Here is a 13844-nt window from a genome sequence, read left to right as displayed (position 1 = left end):
CAGCAGATGGAAGTAGCTGGGAGTAGTCCAAGCTGAACTGCTTTGGTTTGAAACCAAGAAATTGCTTTTAGAAAACCATCTAAGTGACTTCTTTTGCAAGAGATCTGCAGTACTGCCAGTCCCATGGCATTCAGAATTCAGTCCCATGTATTCAGAAAGTCCCTCCTAAATTATGGATTTTCAAACAAAGAAATGATGAGATTCCTTAATTAACATCTTAATGTGTTGGAGCCTTTGAACTTTGCATTCTCGACCACTTCTTTGAAGCCAAGTAGCTAAAAAACCCTTCACTTTAAAATAAAATTAAATTCAAATGCATTCACAGGACTTTAGCAACTGGGTCTTCGAGAAAACCATCAAAATCCATGAATCATCCTAAAACCACAGGGGAAGCTGAGAATGCTGCTCAAGGCCATATGTCTCACAAAGAAAGAGCATTGCTTTTGAACTGCACTCGCTGAGCCTGGTTGGGTTTTGAAAATTAATAGGAGAACTTCTCTGTTACAGTGGTCTTTCCTTATGTCTCAGTATCATCCAGAACAGCAGCACTGAATGAGTATATAAAAACCCCTCCAAAAACCCCAAAAGTGAGAATGACCAAAATCAAATGTGAAATGAGTGGCACTGTTTTCAGTGCCCAAGTTGACTGAAACACAGAAGTCTTTTTTGTTATTTAGAAACAATGTCACTTCTCTTGTGAAAAACTGATTTTTGAGACAAAATTATTTAACTTTTAATGAAAACCCAAACATTGGAAAGATGGTAGTCAAATATAAACTCAAAATATAGTATCAAGATCAAATGTTTACTCATGGGCAACTGCTGAAAACCCCTTGAACTACATAAATTAAAAACAGATGCTTTAAATTAAAACACATAAATTACCAATGCTGATATTACTATAAATTCCAATGATGAAAACACATCAGTCAAGACTTTAAGGGAGATTCTAAAGGTTACATATAGGAGTATTTTCCATTATTAAACAAAGTGTCACCTGAAGAAGTTCCCTGGAAGAATGTAGGAGGATCTGTGTAAAATATCTCGGGTTACTCTGACATGATTCTACTATTTCTGTTTTTATTCTGAGTCCCTGTTGTATATCTCAGGCATTTCTTTGTTCAGTTTCTGGTGTGTATTCAGCCTGAACATGGAGCTGCATGTATCTTGTTCTATTTCCAGCTGGACATGGACTTTCTCCCCATCCCCTCTACAGAGAACACAGCTGGAACCAGTAACATCTCTGCAAATGAACTGAACTTTTAATTTCAACCATTTCATCATGCTTCAGGCTGCTTAGCATCTTTCTAACACCACTGTAATTTGGTATTATTTCCACTAAATAATGGTCAAATCTTGTATATATGCATGGAAATCTTCCATGTCCTCAGAATAACACACTAGTTAAAAATATAATTTATCTGGAGTAAACAGTAAAAATACAAGCTATATTTATAGCTTATTATTTTAGAAGGGTGACATTTACCTCCAGCTGGAGTATTAGAATTTTGCATTAAGCAATTTTGGTTTTGAATAGTTTAAAACAGTGCAACAGTGCTGAACAGCATAAATAATATAATAAACAGATGTCATAAATATATAAATATGTGCCTACATGTACAGCTGAACTATGTAAGTGCACAAATATATATATATTCTCACATATACATGCATGTGAATGTAGACATTTTCTTAACTACACACATATGTAGGACATTTTATTAAGCAACCCCAAATTTTCATATATTTATTCTAGCTGTTTATATGAAAGCTTCTTTGGTTTCTTTTAAAGTCCTTTTCAGACTTTTCTATTATGACTGCCCAATATTTGTATTTAATATTCTATATCTAGTAAACTGTTTCTCATCTAGGATTTTACTAGATACAGATGAAGCATTGCTTAAAGAGTAGAAAAATCAACTCATAAAAAATGCACCTTGTAAATACCATAAAGTATTTGTTCATGAGTTTCTTTGAAATCTCTGTTTGTTTTATTATTTTTAACAATGATGCAATCAGTGGGAACACAGTATCAACAACTGGCATAGCCAGAGGTGGAAGAGGCAAAAATGACAGAGATTCCCTGATATTTTTCCATGCTGTAATATTTGAAGAACATTTGAGGTACTCACAGTCCTTGATTTATAAACTGATACCCCCTCCCACACACACCCCAATTTCTATTTCTGTATGAAGGAGGATATTTTTTACTGTAAATTGACATTAGCTTTTCAGTGGCTGAACTCCTGAAGATGATTTGTTGGGTTTGGACATCCAGCCACCATTACTTTATCATGGGATTGGACGTCAAACCCTACAGGTGTCTTTGGAAGTATTGAAAAATCGTGTTACAGAAAGAGTAATTTACACACAAGGGGTTTTTTGTTCATTTGAAACATGACTTGTAAACAGTAAAATTAATTTCTTTGGCAGTGAAAATTCATTCACAGTCTGCCACAGTCAGCTCTGCTCTCTGTCTCTAAAGGCAGGACTAAAGTGCCCTGGCATGGTTTGCAAAGCTTGTATGACTGTCCAGGATGCTTTTCTTTGTATAAAAAGGGGAGCTTAAAAAATAGATTCCTGCATCAAGAAGCTCTACCAGATCATCTTCAATGATAGGATTTCATCAACCTGCCATATATAATGCTGAATGACTTCTTCTGTAATTAAATCAGAGCTTCCAGAAAACAACCAAGCTAGAGACCCCCCCAATTTTCCTGCTCATTTTTTCCCACAGATAATCACCAACACCACTAAAAATAAACATCTTTCATGTATGTGAAGTTCACCCAGCTGTAACATCAAAATCTTTCTTGTCACTACACCCTTTTTCAAAACACGTAGAAAAATGCTCAAGCTGCAAAATTTTGAGCCTTCCTCACACCCTGCCTGCACTTCACCCTCCTGGTGACCACAATCCTCTGCAATTTCAGTAGAACAACCTTTTAAAAATAAGACCATGTATTTTCCTAATCCACATTTTGTCATTCTTCCTTTCAAGCTTATGCAGCAATTTGAAGCTGAGCTAACCTTCCTATGACCTTGAAAAGGTAAGTGAAAACCCTATGTTAACAATTCTGCTCTCCCCTTATTTGGGTAAACTAGAAGCCATGAGAGCCTTTTATTGACTTTCACTATAGTTTTCACCCTTGGCAGTACAACTGAACCTGCCCTGACCTTTTATGACCAAGCGCCTTTGTCCGACAAACTGTTCAAAGCATCTTGCAGCCAGATGTGAGCCCTCACACCCTGAGTGTGTGTGCCTGACTGTACAGATCTCCTGCTACCTCCCCTGCCTGCCTGCACTGCCAGCAGTTGCCTTCAGCCTGCTGCCAGCTGGCCTGATCCGGAGATAAGACCCACTGGCCGGGTTAAGAAAATGACACCTGATCATGGGGCTGGTCTTGTTCCCATGAGTGCACCCTCTCTGAAGGCTCAATGGCCTCTGGAAAAACTGCTCCATGCTGAAGGGAATAAAAGCAGCACCTTCCACAGGCCACGAGAGGAACATGTGTTGTTCCTCTCCTGCCCTTCTTACAGGTCTTACTCTGCGGGTTCCTCCAAGGGGCAAAAGACTTCATTTGTGATCACCTTGGCTACAAAGAGAGCACTGAGGATGGGAAGAGACTCCTGAAAGGATGGATCTGGATAATGCACTCTGTCCACCTTCCTATCACTGAATAAAATAATCTTCTTCCTACATGAAGAGTTATCCCTCAACCCACCTGCAACTGCTCACAAACATCTCCCCCACCATCCCATATTTTTCTGTCTCAAAGATTGTCCATCATAAACTCCTCTTGTGTTGTGATGTGTGTAGCACTGATCTACCTAGAGCTTGGCTACTTGATTAGGCAGCTAATTTTGATCTGATGGCTGTAGGGTTGCAGACCAAACAAGATGAATAGAGTCAAACAGGAAGAAACAAAACCGCTCCCTCTGCCTTAACACTTGACAGAGCTTCCACTGCCTTCTGTAGTCTTTGGATTAGATATTTGGGATTGTGACCAGCTCTTATCTTACCTAAGGTCCTTTGAACAACACTTCTTGCATTCATTGTATTATTTTGTCCTGGATTTCTATGAGCAAGTACAGTTGGTCTTGTTTTCTGTTCACCAACCTTTTCATCTACTTTCCAGTCTTTTCAGTCCTATGGATGTATTCAGATCCTGAACTCTAACAAAGTACAGCTTTCAGTCCTGTGTTGATCCCATTTTAATCACTGGCTCATTTCTCAGTGCACTTAGACATCCCTGTGTCTATCAGCAACAAATATTTGTTTATCACGTTTTTCCCTGGCTCAGTGTTGTAAATCTCTGCACTGCTCATTGCAAACACAGCACTTCTGACTCAGTATTTATTCTGAGGTTCTCCTTATACTTAGCTGCCATCTCTTCCTCCCTGCTCCACTTGACTCTATCCAACATCTGGAGAGCAGATCTACCCCTAAAGTCAATCTGACTCACATTATCTGGAAATAGCCTAGTTCCATTATAACAAGACCTTCACTGCCCCACTGCCTTCATGGCTGAAAGACATCTCAGCCAATGGGGGCATGGATTAATGTCCTGAAGGGAAAATGTGCAAACTTTCTAACAAGCCTTTTCTTCTCTGTATGAAAGGACTATCAGCAACCGAGGCTTCCTTGTAATTCTTCAGTTCGGTCTTCAAGATTAAAAAGGAGACTTGAACAATAATGAACCTACTCTAAAAGTGTTTGTTGAGTAACAGATCCACTAAAAAAGAAAGGTTTACTACCAGAGAAAGGGTTGCTACCAGGTTTGATCTACAAGTCCACCAAACTCCTGTCAGTAAATACTGACATACCCTCACCTGGCAAAAATAGCAGTGGGTATTTTTAAGTTTAAATATTCACATACCTATGAGATTTTTAGCCAGCTCTACAGGATGTAATATTGCTGATAGCCCTTGGAAAAAAAAGCAACCAAAATATGAAACCTTCTTTCTCACCCCTTCGACCCCCGTCAACACTGTTCATTTGGATCAGGTGTTTTTGAAGTTTGCACATGGCAGTCTCATTTGCATTTAATGTCCTTCAGATTACTTCCTTTTTGTTGTGCTAAACACCTCTCTCAGTTGAGTCTAATTTGATGAGGTCATGCTGTGACTCCTGACCCTTTGGGCTCTAAATGAAACCATCTGACAAAAAAAGTAAGTGGAGTGAGTCTTTTGCCTGTTCGTGGACATTTGATATTTGCAGATGTGCAGCAAATTGTACAGATGACTCTTTTGCCAGGCTAACACTTGATTGGAGAGGTGGAAATAAGTGAATTCCTAGAGAGAATAAAATATTCCAAAAATAAATAGGTCATGGCAATCCAGTCCCCACAACTCTACTAGCTAAAATAAAAATAAATCAGAACAAAGTATGACCATTATCTCAGCCAAGGGAATCCTAAATTCCCAAAAAGCTTTTCTCCCCCCAAAATTACTTAATTCTTGGTGTTTTCTTCCAATGTTTGTGAATGGAAACACCTGCATGGCTTGGCACAGAGACCCCGGGATTATTTGGTGGTTCCCAGGTAGCCCATGGTGCACATGGGAACCCTCCACCTGCTTTGGGCTGATGTGCCCCAGCATTTATGGAAAGGGTGAAGAGGTGTGTATTTATTTCCAGTTGTCTCTAATGTGTGTTGTAGAGGTCAGCCTGGATGATCCCACAGTCCTCATCTGGCCTTACAAGTCTGGATCTGTGACCACGGCTTTGAAATGCTCTCAAGCACTGATCACTTCATTCCAGGCTAATTTTATATGGAGGGAGTCACTGGAATTTTTAACACATATGGTCAAATAAAGAGCCAAAATGCTATTCCAGACTCCTCTGGCCTCAAAATAGATCTGTGTTTTACTAGGATATTATGATATAAAACTGGAAAAGGAAATAAGTAAGCATGGAAATTTCTTCAGAATACTTTATCAATGTTGTGCTGCTCATCACCCGTTCCTTTGAGAGGCTGGAAGTGGGACCATGCTTAAATAATAATTGGGGTTTAGCCAAAATGCACTGAAACTGTCAGAAAGACCTCATCAGGGAACGTTAGTTGAGGCCATATATCTCTTTTTATCTGTAACTCTTCCTGTGCCAACCCTGCCCACTTCCACATACACGTGTAATCTCCCCTGTGAACTTTTTGGCTCATTATTCAGCTGTCTGTGGTGTGCATGCCCTCCATAGCAAGACGATTTCAGAATTATCTGAGTGTAGTAAATCATCTCGAGATATACTGTAATTAAGTAGGAATATGCAAAGCACCAGACAGATTATCTTTGAAATGCATCAAAGTACATTATATTATAGGAAAAAAAATAGGAAAAACTGCAGGTCATATATTCACTAAACTCCTCTACCTTACATGAAAATGAGTCATTTTCCACCATGCCCTGGGGGTGAGGAGGCTGTCAGATGAAGAAATAAAAGACACTGCTAGTTAAGAAGAGCAGACCATGCCAAATCACTAATTAAAATTTAGATTTTTTTTTTTTGTAATAGAGAACAGGTGCATATGCTAAAAGCTATTCCAGAACTGGACTAACTTTTACCTCACTTTTTTTTTAATGTTATTTTACAAACCTGAGTAAGTGCCTCAAAGACTGAATGTCTTATTGAACTAAAGTCTTAGATGTACATACATAAAAATGGAGCACTCAGCATTGCATCCTAATTTTCAAAGAACATAATTTCAATTAATATGACAGCCTCTGAAAGGACAGGTTAAAAAATCAATTTATAAATAATTTTTAAAGTGGTATCATTGATCAAATTAGGTTTGAAATATTCAGGACTGAGATACAGATATATGAATATATATCTATATTATTCACACCTTAACACAGCCTTATTCCCGCATTTTCAAGACCCCATGTCTTTTCAGTTGTCCACTAAACTAACTGTGCATCTAAGAAAGGGGTCAGAGGGATTTATTATCATTGCTGAGTTCATTAAAATAGTTCTGTGAAACTTTACCTACCTGAATCTGAGGGGCAGCCCCATTCTATCTCATTTTTGTAGTAATTGAATAGACCAGCAGTCAAAATGGTTCTTCAGAACCACAGGAACCACAGCCAAGCAGCCACAGCAGTCCTAATAATTAATTATTGTGCACCTCATCTGCACTTACAGAATGCGACCTATTTTGGCACATCCATTTCTAGTCACATACCCCCAAAATCCTCAAAATTATTTGGAAGAGCTTTACTCCCACTGCCTTTGGCAGGAATCGTGAGAGGAACTGTACCAGGCTCTGATGGGAGATGCTGAAAACCCCAAACTCCACAAGAATACAAGAGTATCTGAAGAACTTCTACATCTCTGCACTGCCAAACCTGAGGAAGTGAAGTTTGAGCAGCAGCTCAGTCCTGGGGACATCTTGGAAAAGGGAAATTCAAATAGTGAAAACATTACATACATATAATATAGGCAGCAGACAACGTTTTAGTGTCAGTGTTTCAGCTTAGAAAGGTAGGAATCTAAACTTGCATCTCAGCACATCCTGGAATGACATGCAAAAATGCATATTCATCAGGATTATAGCAAATTTGGGCCTAAAGAAAGAATGGGATTTTCCTTGTGTTTTGTACTCTGCAAGAGAGGTGGGCCAGAAACAAATGCATGCCTGCTAGCAAGGGAAAGCCTGCTGATACCTAAGCCATTGGGGGCTTTTTCCAAAAATGATTTATCCTTATATTACTTGAAGATTACTCATGTAATCCTGTTTGTAAAGCTGAAAGAAACTATAACATGCTTCCTACAAACATTCATCTGAATCCTTAAATGATTTTTTTTTTACTATGGTCACAATGCCTTTGGTGTTTACCTTTCCAAGGAATTCCTACAAATTCAATGACAAGCCCTGAAAGAAAATTTTTTCAGCAAATATATTTTTTTGTCCGTGTTTTCATAATTATTATTCATATTACAGAAGTCTTCAGAGATGCCAATCAGGCTATGAGCCCTATCATGGCAGATCAGATTATAATGACAATAACTGCACCAGAAACCTGATCCTGTGTTTAATACTCCAGATTACATGCATGGCTCTTCCCTATGGAGGCAGATACCAACTGCTTCTGTAACATCCCCAGTTCTGGGTTGAAAGGGACACAAGACAACAAAGACTCTAAGTGGGAGAACAATCCATGACATAAATCTTCCTTTAGCTTTTAAAGTTTATACCATTAAGTAATGTCAGCTAAAATGGTCTCAACAGGTCTTCTCTGAGTATCCCCACAACTTGAAATACTGAGGTTTTCATGGAGGTAGTGGAGAGGAAAAGTTCTGTTGCTGGTAGATTATGCCATGCACAAAAAAGCACAGAGAGTGGAGAACTGAGGAATTTAATAAAACTTGCACAAATCAAGGCATGCTGTAGATGAACAAAACCTGGCATCATTTTGTTCAAGTCACGTTCTGCTCAATAATATACTGGTGGAAAAATGGGGGAAACTCTGGTACAAAACTCTGGAGGGGCACTCCTCTCTGTACTCCCTGTCCTGGGAAGGGTTATGCCTGGCAAACCAAAAAAAATTGTGTCACATGACATGTATTTTCCTCATAAAAAAATTCTAATAAAGATAAAATTTCAAACAGCAACGTTGAAGTCCTGAGGAGACGAAATCCACCTCAAAATTCAATATAATAGGCAGCTAGGAATAATAAAATAAGACCATATGGGCTCGGATCAATGTATTGAAAGTGTGCTGTGCTGAAGGGCTGAAGACAGTTATTCATTTATTATCTGCCCTTAGTGACCTTGAGATGTGATCATTTGATTGCACCAAAGTCAAATTTTCCAGAATATAAACCCACAATCAGTGGGTTTATATCCTGTCCTGCAGTGGCAGAGACTGTGGCAAACAAATTCTTGCACCGAATCACTGACTCTTTGCACAAGCAAAGCAAGGGGTGTGATGAGGAAAGGTGAAGCTTTTCTGCTTCTTATTGCAAGTCTGGTTTAAGCTGCTCATTTTTACCAGGGTACCTGAACATTTTATTGACTTCTGACATCATTTTAGAAGAGATTTCACTTCTCGGGGGATTATTGGAAATGTGTTCTTTGTTTGAAGCCCTCTTAGAAAAAGGCCACCTCCTCCCCAAGTTCCTGCACTTAGAATCACATCTTGTTTAGGTCACAGCTCAAAACCAGCTACAGCCCAGCCTGTGTCCCTCTGGACTGCACAGCAGGATTGCTAACAGTCTGGAAAACAACCCGTGTTTGAAAAAATAAGAGCCTAAAAACCCCGCTCAGCTTGTGCAAAGTGACTGTCTCAGCTGGCAGCACAGGAGCCCCTTATTCTGGAGGCAGCTGGTGACAGCAGGGACAGCAGCTCCTGCCCCACTCTCTGGACACCTTTTCTCACCCTCACTCATCCAGGGATGTTCCAGAGGATGGGGACAAGCTCTTCCCTCCCTGCAGGCTCCGGGCCTGGGCTGTGATGCTGTGGCCAGCCCTGGGGACCCATGGAGAGAATGAAGGAGACTCCACTCCATCATCCCCTCCCAAGTCTGTGTCAGCCCAGCAGTGTGGCAGGTGGCAGAGGAGCACTGCAGGGAGGCCCCAGAGCTCCACCTGAGGGCCACAGCAGGACCTCATGTTCGGAATTCTTCTTCTCGGTCTGTAACAGCCCTGTTTTGTCAACCCTCAGGACATGCTGCAATGCACATTTGTTTTCCCAAACTGAGAAAAACTGGGAGAACTCTGGCAGGAGATCACAAAGACTGGAAATTTCTTTTCATCTGCTAGGTTATGATTTATGTTAATGATTGGGCAGAGGAAGGAGGGGGACTCGAGAGCAGGCTGTCTGTATGGCAAGGAAATCTCTCCAGACAGTGGGAAGGAGCACTCAGCACCAGGCACAGGCACTGCTGCCTGCCTTGAAAATAAATAAGCCTCCAGAAAAGGCAGGTGGGTGCATGGCAGATCCATTGGACAAAATCCTCTCTCTGTGGAGAGTGCAGGAGAAGCAATTGTTGCTACTCCTTTAAAATTGTAGCTGGAACCGTGCTGGAGTTTGCAGAGATCCCCTGTGCAAAATATGTTTCCTCCAGCGTTGCTCAGGAGGCTGGGATTTGGCTGCACGACACAGCAGAAGTAAAAGTTCAAATGCAGTGGCATTTCCATATGATAGGAAAGCTCGGAGTGAAATTCTTTCTGAAAATGCTACTTATTTCATTATACACCAAGCTCAAATCCATGCAAGTTCAACTGTAGCTTCTTTCCTAACTTATAGACACCTAGAAAGTGGTGGAGGGAGAGGGGAGGGGGAGGAGAAGAAGGGCAAGAAAAAACTACAAGCACTGGAACACTTAAGCTTGGATCTTCCATGGAGCAAGAGCATCATTCCCAGACTAGCAGCCAGTGATTAGTATTTCAGTTTCTACATGGCTGGGCCCACATGACAGCCCCTTTTCATGAGTTCTGTACCACAGTGAGGTGTCACTGAGGGGTGCCTGGATGACACACAACTGATGAAAATCACACTGAAGTTCTAAAGAGATTGAATGGTTGCTCAAAATCAACCTATTAATGATGCTACACACCACAGCCCCATCTCACCAAAAGGTGTTATAGCAGGGGTGACCTTCCACTTAGAAAACCCTAAGGCTTTACTTTAGTGTGAAGGTCCCTTCCTAAAGCTACTCTGCAAAAGGCTAGGAGAAACAAAAGGTACATCCAAGAATCTTAAGGACTTTTGGCACATTAATTAACCCCACAGCACCCAGAGTGGGGCAGGGAAGTAGAGTTAAACCAATTAAGTTGCAGATGAAGGGGAGGAACTGGGAGTTAAGTGGCTTGCACATGGAAGGATGGGAACCCAGGCTTTCCAGCTTGGAGTCCCAATTCGACTTCCCAGGAGAACTGGAAGTGAAACTTTCCCTGTAGAACTGCCATTCTATGAAATCAGCTTGGCAGTGTGTGACAGACATAATCCTTTTCCCATATGTTTTATTTTCTATAAATAGAAACACAACTCATTAGCATTCCGTAACTTCAGGAGATAAGGAGAATGCACAAACAGACAAACAAATATCTGAACTATTTCCAGAGAACTGCCTGAAATTCCAGGCTGCCCAGGAGGACAGCTCTGGATCTAGCCTTCTACTTCCCAATTTGACATCACCTGCAGTGCCAGTGACTGGGAAAATATTTCTCCCAGTGGCAAGGGGCAGCTGAGCCTCTCAACACACACAGCACCTCTGAGGGTGAAATGGGCCATGTACCACAAAGCAGAATATTTCTTGGTGGTATCACAGAAGCAGAATCCCAATCCTAATTTTTGACAAACCATAGGTACAAGACAGGCAGGTGAAATACTTTCCCTGTTTAGGATGTTCACGCCCCACATAGTAAAAGGTGTAACCCTCCCTGTACTCCTGTGAAACCATAATGGCTTTTTTACCATCATTTTTATCACTGATGTATCTGGAAATACAATGCTGTTGGGGCTGCTCTGAATTGTTTATCATGGCATAGCCTTGCAAAATAGAAAAGGATCTGATCTATCCTTGACATTAACATGTAGTATACAAACTCTCAATTATTTTAGTCACAATTAAAATAATCTCGCATGTTATTAGACTTGGGGAAAAAAAAGTCTATTTTGTATTTGATAATTGGCTCAAGGTTTCTTAAACAGAATAAGAGATGCAAGAACTGTCACGCTGAATTAGATGTGGAATCATATTCTCTAGCACTTTGCTCAACAGTGGCTAGTAACAAACACCATTAAGGAACACAAGCAGAAACGTGACAGGAAAGACAACAAAACAGCAGCTGATTTTCGGGAGAAATTTGAATTTTCAGAAATATATTTTTCTCTTTTTTTCCAGTTCAGAGTGAGAATAAATCTTATGAAGGAATTCAAGAAAAAGCAAAAACAGAAAAAAATTTCCTTGTGAAAAAGGTACATTAGGTGGGAGACACTACCTTCCACCAGCACAGGCCACATGTTTGAAAGACACTTCAGGTCACACATGTGCAGTGACATGGTTCCTTCCCATGGGAAGTGGGAAAAAAATAGTGGAAAGTGTCCCTGCCCATGGCAGGGGGATTGGAAATTGATGATCTTTAAAGTCCCTTCCAGCCCAAACCCTTACTATGATTCTCTGAATTGCTACACCTTTAAAGGATTCTCAAGAGCACAGGGTCCCACAAAAGAAACTGATTTCCATTCTAATGCATCAATTACTCATTTCATCAGTGATTAAAAATAACTGGCTGGGGACAGGGGATAAATATATGCTGATTCTTTTAAAATAAGTACCCTATGAAAATCACGGGGAAAGAAAAAATTTCTAGCACACTGTCATACCAAAATTATATGAATGTCTAACTCCAGGAGGATAATTACAGTATAACACAACTTGAAATGTTTTTCATGTGTCTGTCAGGATCTTTTACTCATAGCAATTTTTTTTTGCCACAGGCCAACAAACAACTTTAGAAAAAAAGCACTTTTTCTTCAAAGAGGATATCCGTGATTACTGCATGATCTCAAGAAGAACTGCAGAAGCTCTAGATAAGATTTAGCTTTGTCACTTGCCATGAGCACTCAGTGCTGGATTCTGAAACCAACCCCTGCCTTGCCTGGACCCCCAGCACTCTCTGCCCGTGCCAAACCGAGCTCTTTGGATGGGTGCAGATTTTCAGGTGGGAGCTGGTTCCAAGGTGGGTTTTTGGGGCTGCAACATCCCCAGTCGAGTCCACGGGATCCTCCCAGAGGCTCAGCCCCTGCTGGGATGTCAGGTCCCAGCTGCCCATGTTTTAGGAGCTTATTTTATACCGAACAATATCTATATAAGTTTTATTTTCCTCTGTCTAAAGCTGTGGCTAATTTGAACAGTGAATGAAGATAGAAAAAGATGGGAAAGCACGTAGGAGGATAGGAAGGTAGGAACTGAAGTGCACACAAACATCTTAAAATACCACAATATTCTCTCTAGGAGCCAACACACAAGCTTAGAGCACCAGTGGAGTATTTTCCAGAAATGGTAAGATAATTAAGTATAAAGAACATCTCTTGGAAACAGCTACGTCTTGGAATTAAGTCATTGAATATCTCAGTAGAGATGCACAGTTATGATTTTTATTAATTGTTTCCACAATGGAAGATTACACAACCAAGAAAGCCCCTAAAAAATTTGGCTGTTGCACAGAAACTTCTCCATACTTAAAATGGGTTTTCTGAAAAACAATCTTTAGTTTGGCTGGTAAATAAATGATAAGAATGCTTTTAAATTATTAAAATAATTTAAAAACCCATGAAACTTTCACTGTTTATTCTTAACCAACTGTAGAGCTGATGAAACACCCTCCATCAGATTTCAGGGGTTTTGCTATATTTTTGGAGAAAATCACTTTCCCCCCCTTCATTTAATGTTGTCCTTCCCTCTGTCTTTTGTTTTATGGAGCTCAGTCTCTCATCAGCCTTTGAGAGTGGATCATAACTGAGAGAGGGTTGTTTGTATGAAATTATGAACTCCAGTTCATATTATATGTGGGACTCATGTCTCAGCTTGCCCAAGAAAAGCCTATTAAACAGCATTCCAGACAGCAGCTCTGCCCTAGGGAGACTCTTGTCACTTCTCTGGAGGACTGCCCCTGGGACACCATCAAGTCTGTAACCCTGGGCCACCCTGAGCTGCTGAGCTGCCTCTGAAGGAAAATAGCCCCTAAGTGTGAGGTACCCAAAACACTGAGCAGGTGAACGAGATTACAGGTAGGTGTTGAAGCTTGTGACAAGGAGAGAGGATGAGTTACGATCAAGGGACTTGACTCATATGCCCTTCCAGCAGTGTGGATGGGATATATTGGGACTAATTTTGG

This window comes from Corvus hawaiiensis, chromosome 8 (genome assembly GCF_020740725.1).
Source record: "Corvus hawaiiensis isolate bCorHaw1 chromosome 8, bCorHaw1.pri.cur, whole genome shotgun sequence".
In the NCBI taxonomy this organism is placed as follows: domain Eukaryota; kingdom Metazoa; phylum Chordata; class Aves; order Passeriformes; family Corvidae; genus Corvus; species Corvus hawaiiensis.
This window is presented reverse-complemented; position numbering follows the sequence as displayed.